Source organism: Felis catus, chromosome A3, assembly GCF_018350175.1.
Source record: "Felis catus isolate Fca126 chromosome A3, F.catus_Fca126_mat1.0, whole genome shotgun sequence".
Taxonomy (NCBI): Eukaryota; Metazoa; Chordata; class Mammalia; order Carnivora; family Felidae; genus Felis; species Felis catus.
In genome coordinates this window covers 131,907,528-131,916,588 of record NC_058370.1, presented here as the reverse complement: position 1 = coordinate 131,916,588, position 9,061 = coordinate 131,907,528, and positions in this window count along the sequence as shown.

Sequence of the window (9,061 nt, the reverse complement as noted above, 5' to 3'; positions counted from 1 at the left end):
TACTTAGAACAAGGACAGACACATATTTGGGATAAAAAGGCAAGGCAATGTGGTTCAGCACAGGGTAGAGGGCAGCCCCTGAGCCTCATGGTAGTTAGACCCCCGGGGGTTTCTACCCAGCCTGAGGTGGGGGGCAAGGCAGGCTTCCAGAGGAAGTTGGCTCCCCGCTAGATTATAAACTCCTCCAGGCAGAGGCATTCTATAATCTTTGTATGACCAGCATCTAGCACAATGTGTGGCAAATAAATAGTAAGAGCCCAGTAAATGTTTGCTAAATGAACGGCTCGAAATAAAGAATAACATAAGGGCTAAGTGTCTAAAAGATTGGATTTTGTTGCAGAATGGAGAATTTCCCAGAGCGGTTAAAACATGCCTTTATACCCACCAGAGTCCCTGAGAAAGCAAGTGCTGGAGACCAGAAATGAATGTTTTTCATAAAAAGACGTAAGCCAGCATTTGCTATATGTTCGGCATTCTGCTAAATGTTCTGCATGCATTTTCGCATGTAAAGCTTATATCAAAACTGAAAGGTATTTTCCTGCCCAATGTATAGATTAGGAAAATGAAGACTAGTGAGATTGCAAACGTCACCCAGGGTCCGGGGGAAGGCAGCGGTTCGAAGCAGGATTTGACTCCATAGCTGATTAGTTCATCTGGGATGCCGATCCTTGAGAAGATAATTGGAGACCGCCTAGATTGTGTCCAGCTAGAGATGCTGTTGGGTGAGTAAAGGTGGAGTGTGGGTCGGGATGGGGGTGGCAGGGACTCCAGGCTGAAGACAGCACGAGAATGGTTGTGGAGAGCCAGGCAATGACACTTGGCTTCAGCGCGAGACTTAATCATTCACACGTTGTTGGAGCAAGAGCCTGGCACGGAGGAGCGGCTGAAGGGGAGTCCAGTCTGCCAGGGACCTTACTTTGTGCTGCAGCTGTCCCCAGCCTGGGGAGACACATCACTAGAACACAGAAGTACCATCGGAATGTGCATCGCATGCTATGGGAGCACAGAGGAGGAAGAAAAAAGGAACCGGAATTTCGTGTAAATTACAGGTGTTTTTTTTTTTTTTTTTTTTACACATCTCCCTGTGAGGCAGATATTTCTAGACTACGTTGTAGATTAGATATAGAGGCTCAGAGAGGGGGCCCTGTGGGGACTCGCAGGACTTCAGTCACCATATCCTTCCCTTTACCAACCATGCCCCACAATGGTGCCCAGACACACGTGGCTATTGAGCCCTTCCAACGTGGCTAGTATGTCTGAGGAACTGAATTTTAATTTAATGTTTAATTTAATTACACTATTAATTTAAATAGCCACGTATCTGGTGGCTACCACATTGGATAGCGCAGGTGAAGAAATGAAAATACACAGATATCGTCTAGTCCACTGCTCTTCTAAGTGTGGTCTGTGGACCGCAACATCACCATCACATGGGAGCTTGTTAAGAATGCAAAGTTTTTGGCCCTACCCCAGACCTACAGAATCAGAAACTCTGAGGATTTGGGCATACTCTGCGAGGCACTGGTCTAGCCCAAACCCTTATTTTTCGTATGAAGCAACTGATCCCTAGCCCCTTTTCAAGTGCGTGATACCCCAGCTAAATTGAAGCCAATTTAATCTTTCTAATGCAGCCTTTTGGGAATGAGGATCAAATCCAAAGGTTGCCATTGTAATCCAATTATTTGCCAGATGTTACAACTGTCTGCATATACCTGTCACGCCAGCATAGGCATTTTTAGATCTTAAACAGAAAGAGTCAAATTGGAGGGAAGGAGAATGGACGAGAGGTTGTCACCGTCACTGAAAGGGCGGCTGGTGATGGCCCCAAAGGTGCCGGCAATAGTAAAATGGAGGAAAGGATAGATTCGAGAGGTAGAAGGGACAGAAAGCTTGGGGGTTGATCGGGTTTAAGGGAAGGCTTGGGCTGAAGGAGGTGATCTGGGTACTTGAGGTCCGGGAATAGACAAGATTTGTTCAGGGAGCAGGAAGGTGGGGCAGAGCCAGAGGGTGGAACCAGAGAACAGCCAGGGGTGAAAGCGCTGGAAAATACTATCACAACTGTTTTTTGGGTTTTGTTTTTTTAATGTTTATTCTTTTGAGAGAGAGAGAGAGAAAGAGAGAGAGAGAAAGAAAGAAAGAGTGTGCGGCAGAGGGGCAGGGAGCGAGATGGGGACAGAGGATTTGAAGCAGAGTCTGCCCTGACAGCAGAGAGCCTGACGCGGGGCTTGAAATCATGACTGGGGAGATCCTGACCTGAGCCGAAGTCAGAAGCTTAACCAACTGAGTCACCCAGGTGCCCCACTATCACAACTGTTGCTTTTGTTTTTAAATTAAACAACAACACTAATTAAGAGAGTAGCCAGGGAGATGGAAGATGAATCTGGGCTATGAGTGTTTTAGAGATTAAAAGAAAGGATGGGGTTTTTTCCCTCCTATCCCCTTTCCTTCCTTCCTTCCTTCCCTCCCTCCGTCCTTCCTTCCTTCCTTCCTTCCTTCCTTCCTTCCTTCCCTCCCTCCCTCCCCTCCTTCCTTCCTTCCTTCCCTCCTTCCTTCCTTCCTTCCGTCCTCCCTCCCTCCCTCCCTCCCCTCCTTCCTTCCTTCCCTCTTCCCTCCCTCCCTCCCTCCCTCCCTCCCTCCCTCCCTTCCCTCCTCCCTCCCCTCCTTCCTTCCTCCCTCCCTCCCTTCCCTCCTTCCTTCCTTCTTTCTTTCTTTCTTCCCTTCCTTCCTTTCCTTTCTCTCTCTTTTTTTTTTTTAAGGTGGAAGAGACCCAAGTTTCTCAATGTTGATAACAAGGAAGGGAAGTTGATAGGAGGAAGGGAAGTGGTGAAAACCCAATGGAGGAGACAAGTCTGAGAGCGCTCCTGGGGGTGCGATACAGAAGGAAGGAGGGAAGCAGAGGCCAGAGGAGGGACCCCACTCTCGCAGGGACAGGAGGACAGTGTCAGGACAGAGGCAGGCAAGCCTGGAAGGTAGTTTTGGCAGAAAGTGGAGGGAGTCCCTGGTCTGCGAAGCCTAGGTCACCTGCTGGGGCTAAGGGAAGACGGCAGAATTGCAGATTTTAGAGACAGTGCAGGTGCTCAGCCATATGCTATAGACGGATGGGGCGGGTGAGGCGCCCTGGAGGACAGTGACTTGGGAAACACGGTGAGGTTGTGGATGACACTGTAGACCTCTGCTCTGGTCCACGGCTGGCTTGTAGTTTCTCTGCGTGCATCCCCTCCTATGACAGGTGGAGGAAGAAGGGGCCGGTGTACAAGATGGCAGAGGAGAAATGATGCCAGCAAGGACTTTTCCCCGTTAGTTTTCTGTGTGTCATGTCCTGAGTCAGAGCAGGAAGCAGTCCTGGCGATCACGTAGCAAAACCCTCTCCTTTCACAGGAGAGCGAACAGAACCGAGGGGTGGAGTGACCTGCTTAAGATCAAAAAGGTGCAGAACTGCAACTCCAGTGCTGGCCTTTTCCTCTCCAGATCAGCACCCTCTTTGGAAAGTGAGATGAGGGGAGCCTGGCTGGCTCAGTCGGTTAAGCGTGTGGCTTTGGCTCAGGTCATGATCACGGTTGGTGAGTTCGAGCCCCCCATTGGGTTCACCGCTGTCAGCATAGACTGTTTCAGATCCCCTGCCCCCCCCCCCCCCGTCTCTCTCTGCCCCTCCCCCTGCGTGCGCACGCGCTCTCTCTTGAAAATAAATAAACATTAAAAAAAAAAAAAGGAGGTGAGGTGATGTGTCAGGAGACACACGTGGCAGGAGAGGAGCACCGATGAGATGGACAGATGGACAGACGCCGGAAGAGGAGAAGGTGGCCTGGAGGAAGGGGCAGGCCCATGTGGGTCCCACAACCACCTTGACTAGCCCTCACTGGCAGGTGACTTCACTTCTAGGACCGTCAGTCTGTGCGTTCGTAAGCTGGGGGCGAGCGTCCCTGCAATTCGGTTGCATGAGGGGTAAGGGACAGCAAGCCTCGACGCACGACCTTCAGCACCTGCACGGACTTCCCTTTTCCGCAGGGTCTCTTCCAATCCAGCCTCCAAGCTCCCTCTCCAGCGATGGCAAATGGCTCTACGATGACATCCCACGGAACCAAGAGAGGCGCAGTGAACTCTCAGAGGTTTTTGCTCAGAATTGGACGAGCTCTCCCCTGAGAGCTCCCAGGAGGACACGAGCCCATGAGAGTCTCGGCCCAGCCTCACGGATTCGGTCCCTCCGCTTAGCAACCGCCTTTGTCTCCCGCCTCGGACAGGAAACAAAAAAGCGCGCGCAGTCAAATCCACCCACAAGGGCAAATCCCCAGGAAGGCTTGTCAAAAAATTGCTGTGGGAGAGATGATCCATGGGCTCGCGCCTCAGTGGGCTCCAATGAGGAGCAACAAAGGCCAGGAGCTTTGGTTTCTCCCCCCTCCCGACTCCCGCTGCCCCGCTGCTGCCCTCCTCCTCATTGTTCCAGGGCCTTTATCACTGCTTCCTAATTCATTTCCCCGTCTTCCGTCCCCCCACCTACAAGGGACGCCACACTATCACTGTCAAATTAACAATCGCCTTTTTTTGGCCGGGGGGGGGGGGGGGGGGGGGGAGGTGGTTGACTTGACCTCACATCGCTGGAGAAATCTTTCTAAGGCACAGATCTGATCTCATCCCTCCTCCGCTTGAATCTGCCGGTGGGCTTGCTCGCGCGTCACCCGAGGTTAGTAGTTTTCCCCTGCACGCTGGTCACTTGCCTGCCTGGCTGTCTCCCCCACTGCCCTTGGGGAGGGCAGGTCCCACGCCCTGTCCCCATCATGGGCCCTTTGGGGGGCACTGCTGTCTCTGGCCACAGCCACAGAGATCTTTATCCCTTCCCTCAAAAGCTTTCTTCCCTCCCTGCTGAGCCCTCTCACACCTTGTTTTCTTTGCTAGAACATTTCCCTTTGATGCTCCCTCAGACAGCCTTCCCCGAACCCCCAGATGAGGCTAGTACCCCAGTCTCCTCCCCCTGTGTCGTCTGATGAGCCCTGAAACCTGGGCTGATGCCTTCATAATATTTCACTATCAATAGGTACATTACATTATCAACAACCAAATAGCACTTGGGAGAAATAACACCTTTACTATGCTCGCCTTGAAATGTGAAGTCTAAAGCAAAGCATAGCACCCCGAAATATAATACCATGTTGCCATGAGACTTCCGAGCATACTTTTGACAATGGATTGGTTTTGATTCAGACTTATCAGGTTATTGATAAGTTTAGCAACTTCTATTTTTCTTCCTGCCTGATTTTTGTATGCATACCAATTTTCTTAGTATTTCTTAAATATTGTAGATTTAAAATTAGTTTTTTTTAATTTTATTTATCTATCTATCTATCTATCTATCTATTTTTGAGAGAAAGAGAGCACGAATGAGTGAGGGGCAGAGAGAGAGGGAGAGATATAGGGAGAAAGAGTGTGGAGCCCAGAGTGGGGCTCAAACCCATGAATGGCGAGATCATGACCTGGGTCAAAGTCGGATGCTTAACCAGTCGACCCAGCCACCCAGGCGCCCCAAATTAGTTGTATTTTGGAGAAAGAATGCTATATCGTCAGGATTGGGAATTCTCATAAATTTGATTAATAAGGAATACACTTCAAGAAAACCTGTTCTTAGGTTGTCATATTTTTGATAATTCATCTTGCACAAATCTGTGGCGTTCCAATTTGTTAAAGGTCTTATCATAGCAAAGTTTCACTGGTAATAATTCAGATGCATTATTTGAATTTTTCTTTTGCATTTTCTGCATGTAGGGATATGTATCAAAACGCCTATTTGAATTAATTGTGTGGAAAAAAGAAATACAATTATCTAACTTGGAATCTTTTTAGGTATTTACATATCATTTATGTATTTATTTATTTATGTATTTATTTATTTATGTATTTATGTATTTATATATTTATTATAATTACATATCAACATACAAAAGGTAGACCATACCTGCCCTAAAAGAAGAGAAAGTTGCTAAATGTCAGAGACTAATCACATTGTTTTCAGACTTATGATACCAAAATTGAAAAATAGTTTTAAGTTTTTGAGATATTTTGGTCAAGGCAAATTAAATTAAAAATATTCATTTTAGGGGCCTCTGGGTGGCTCAGTCGGTTAAGCATCCAACTTCAGCTCAGGTCATAATCTCGTGGTTTGCAAGTTCGAGCCCCGCATCGGGCTCTGTGCTGACAGCTCAGAGCCTGGAGCCTGCTTGGGATTCTGTGTCTCCCTCTCTCTCCCTGCCCCTCCCCAGCTCATATTCTGTCTGTCTCTCTCTCAAAAATAAATAAAAACATTAAAACATTTTCAAAACATATTCTTTTTGGGGGCACCTGGGTGGCTCAGTCAGTTAAGTATTCAACTCTTGATTTTGGCTCAGGTCATGTTCTCATGGTTTGTGAGATCAAGCCCTGAGTAGGGCTCTGCACTGGCAGTGTGGAGCCTCCTTGGGATTCTCTCTCTCTCTCTCTCTCTCTCTCTCTCTCTGCCCTTCCTCCCCCTCAAAATAAATAAACTTAAAAAATTAGTTTAAAAAATTTTTTTAATTTAAATTTTTTTAATTTTATTTTTTTAATGTTTATTTTTATTTTTGAGAGAGAGAGAGCCATGAGCGGGGCGGCGGGGGGGTGGGCAAGTAGAGAGAGGAGACACAGAATCTGAAGCAGTTCTAGGCTCTGAGCTGTCAGCATAGAGTCCAATGTGGGGCTCAAACCCACAAACTGTGAGATCATGACCTAAACCCAAGTCAGACCCTTAACCGACTGAGCATCCCCCAAAACATTAGTTTTTTGAAGCGATACATTTATAGGGCCCCAAAGTGAAAAGGTACAGAAGAGTAAATAGTGAAAAAAATCTTTCTCCCACTCTGTCCTTTAGCAGCAAAGGCCTTTCTTGGGAGGCTACATTATACCAGCTTTTTATGCATTCGTGCAGGGATGTTTTATGCACACATATTTTATCTATGTTTTTTCTCCTGACCCTTGTTTGCACACTAATAATCATACCATTGATTTTTTCAACCTAGAAAAATATCTTGCAGATTGTTCAATGCAATAAAAGTTTTTCTCACTCTTTTTTGTGTATGTACCATAAATCCCCCGTGCTGTTCCCCAAGGCTGGGCACTTAGGCTACTTCTAATATTTTCCTACCAGGAACAACACTCGGTGTGGGCTAATCTTGTGCATACTTCCTTTCACACAGGTGTGAGTATATCCAAAAGGTAAGTGGCTAGGAGTGAACCACTAGGCTCTCAGAGATGCATTGGTGATTGTTTTAAGTGTTTATTTTTGAGAGAGAGAGAGGGAGGGAGAGAGGACCAGAGTGCAAAAAGGAGAGGGGCAGAGAGAGAGGGAGACACAGAATCTGAAGCAGGCTCCAGGCTCTGAGCTGTCAGCACAGAGCCCGATTCAGGATTCGAACTCATGAACTGCAAGATCATGACCTGAGCCAAAGCTGGATGCTTAACCGACTGCGCCACGCCACCCAGGCGCCCTGGTGATTTTGTTACCTATTGTCAAATGGTCTTTCAAAGAAGTTGAATCAATTTACACTCCCTCTAGCAAGAGCTAAGGGCGTGCAAAGTAAGATAAAGCAGATAAAATTTTCACTTGGCCCTTAAGAAATAGCACTCTTCGCTTTGTATTCATACATTTCTCCACAAAGGCATCCTTGTTCTTCTGAATAGAAAGAAGTTATACATCAAGAAGCTACCAACCACCAGAATAGTAATTTTTCTTTGCTGATGCTAAACATTGGGGCTAAAAGTCTGACATGTCAGTTCCATGAGTTATACATAGGATTTGGGGATACATGACAACAATCCAGGTGTTTTGTACATATTTGTAATGTGCATGGTGTACATTATACCATTACATTCTTAGAGGAATAAATTCCCAAGAGGTATTCTATTTTTTAAAAAATGTTTAAGGTTTAAGGTTTAAATTCTTGGGGGGTGGGGAATGAGTGGGGGAGGGGCAGAGAGAGAAGGAGAGAGAGAATCCGAAGCCGGCTCTGTGCTCTCGGTGCAAAGCTCCGCGTGGGGCTTGAACCCACAAACTGCGACATCATGACTTAAGCCGGAGTTGGATGCTCAACCTCCTGAGGCACCCAGACGCCCAGAGGTATTTTTTGGAGAAAAAGAGAAGGAAGAAGTGTGATGGGTCCCAGTATCTACAAGTGATACTATTTGTATCATTTACATGGTCTTCAGCTCTATGTAATTGTGTTCTGGAAATGCCATTAGCGATGGCATTATTAAACCTTGCTGCACAATTGGCAGAGTGATTTATTTCTATACATAGTGATATTTCTATACAGAGTGATTTCTTTCTATACATACATTGGAGCAGGGCATCGCAAACTTTTATATAATTTCATATTTCCTGATTATGAAGGTCCAGCGTGAAACTCTTAGTCTGTGCCTATGTTGCAAACGGGTTTTAAAAGAAAGTCTCATCCAAGTTGAGTTATTGCATTCTATTCCACCTGAATTCTATGTAAGCGCCATCTAGTTTGCTTACTAGTGTCTTATTGTTAGATGTGCTCTACTTAAATGTTCAGCTTCCATGCACTACCCGCGTGAAATGTATCAGTTGCACCAACTTTGTTTTGCTCCTCTGACTCTTTCCTTTGATATCAACCTGCTAGCGGTCGCCTTACAAGCTGGTCGGTCATTTGCTAAAGTGTAGCGTCTCGACTCTCCACCAGGTGGAGCAGTTTCACCTCAGGGAGTCCATCGAAAAGGGCTTCTGAATTTTGGGTGCTCGATATCCCCGCTAAAATGGAGGTGAGTGGGGCACCTGGGTGGCTCAGTCAGTTAAGCTTCCGACCTCGGCTCGGCTCATGATCTCACAGTCTGTGAGTTCGAGCCCCGCGTCGGGCTCTGTGCCGACAGCTCGGAGCCTGGAGCCCGCTTCCGATTCTGTGTCTCCCTCTCTCTCTCTCTGCCCCGCCCCCACTACAGCTCTGTCCCTGTGTCTCTCAAAAATGAATAAACATTAAAGAAATAAATAAATGGAAGTGGAGAAGAGAGTGGGTGCAGTTGGATCCGAGTTTAAGGTTCCAAA